Raw genomic sequence first — 1,971 nt, 5'->3', positions numbered from 1 at the left:
GGTTTCTTTTGTTGTAATGAAACACTATGACCAAAGCAATTTGCTGTTCACCACCAAAGGAAGTGAAGACAGGAACTCAAACCAGGCAGGAACCTGGAAGCAGGAGCTGATGCAGAGGGCATGGCTTACTCAGCCTGCTTTCTTATAATACCCAGGACCACCAGTCCAGGGATGGCTGGGATGGCACCATTCACACTGGGTAAGTCCTTCCCCATCAATCACTAATGCTCTACAGGCTGGCCCACAGCCCGATCTTATGGAGGCATTTTCTCAATTGAGGTTCCCTCCTCTCAAATGACTGTAGTTTGTGTCAAGTTGACATAAATCTAGCCAGCACATTACCTAATTACAACAATGAAGCAAAACTTTTAAAGAGGGATATTACTAATTACAAAGTTTCCCTACAGTGGGGCAACCACAGAGAGAAACCAAGAGGGAGGATGTAAGAGGCAGAGAGGAGAAGGAGGTGGTGCAGGAGGAGGAGGAGAGAGAAACAGAGAGAGAGAGAGAGAGAGAGAGAGAGAGAGAGAGAGAGAGAGAGAGAGAGAGAGAGAGAGAATGTGAATGTAAAGACTTGGCTTACACTGTTGAGTTCTGAAATCTGCAGAGCTGGCTGGCTAGACATTCTGGTAGGAGGTGATGTTGCAATTTTGGGTCCAAAATCTACAAGGTTCACAGGAAGTGGAACACAGGCTGGCTAATTGTTCAGAAGGTCTTAGATGGATTTGACAGTAGTCTGTCCACATGACAGCAATTGTTCAATTGCTGACTCCACATTGCAATCATGTGTACAAACAGTTTCACATTTGTTCAATCAAACAACTCCACACTGAAGCCCAGTCAAATCAATATACAAAATGAACCTCGGAGAGCACATCCCAATGAACTAAAATCTGGCTGTTCAAACACATTTAGGGATACTTGAATCATGATTTTCTTTTACTCAGAACTGACAAAGTACTCACTGGCTTTAGAGACTTGGGGCTGGCATTTTCAATTTTGCTGCTAGTTAAAATTAGCACACCATGGACTCTTCCACTCTTCTACAGGGAAGACATCTACCATGAGCTCTCCTCACAATTTTTTTTCAGTTCCAATTCTAGTATCTCAACTAGATTCACCAATATGCAAACAATTTTAGAAATCACAACCATGTGTTCAAATGCCAAATAAATCAGACGTGAAGAGAATGTGTGTGTGTTGGAGGACATTTTTTTTTCTTTCCCTTTTGTTGTGATAAAATACTCAGATGAAAGCAACTTAAGGGAGGAAGAAATGATATATTGTGACTGACAACTCTAGGGTACATACAGTCCATCTTGGTGGGGAAGTTGAGGTGGCAAGAGCTTGAAGCAGCTGGTCACACCACAACCACAATCAGAAAATAGCTGTTAGGGGATGGTCCCATCTGGTCAAGGTGAGCCATCCTACATCAATTGATGAAATCAAGACAATCCTCCACAAACATGGCCAGACACTTGTCTCCAGTTGACTCTAGAGTCTGTCAGATTGCCAACACTATCGCAGGTGTTGTCCTGCAGGTGGCATCCACTTTCTTAGTCAGGGCCTCTCAATGGTCTGGGACTTTCCCAGTAGGCTAGGCTGGTTGGTTACATGGGTTGTTGGGCTCAGACTTAGGCCTTCCAAGCTCTTCACTATCTCAGCACTGAGAGCATTAATGTTGAAACTGTGCCTGCTTGCTGAACTTAGTATCTGATGCTGTTACCATTCGTCATTGAACTGTGAAGAATGCAGAGAACAGTTTTCCTATTGGGACTATCAGTTTAACTATCAAAGGATGATTCAGTTTGTTAGTAAATTGTATGCCACCTAAAGATACTAAGGGCTCAAGAAAAGAAATCCCCACATTCTAGGGCCCAGGTGCTTCCTATGTTTATACAACACATTGACAGGAACAAAGTGCTCTCTTCTTCAAGAACTTTTTTTTTTTTTTTTTTTTTTTTTGAGACA

Source organism: Phodopus roborovskii, unplaced genomic scaffold (assembly GCF_943737965.1).
Source record: "Phodopus roborovskii unplaced genomic scaffold, PHOROB, whole genome shotgun sequence".
NCBI classification, from domain to species: domain Eukaryota; kingdom Metazoa; phylum Chordata; class Mammalia; order Rodentia; family Cricetidae; genus Phodopus; species Phodopus roborovskii.
The sequence above is the reverse complement of the archived record's forward strand: the minus strand, read 5'-3'. Positions refer to the sequence as shown.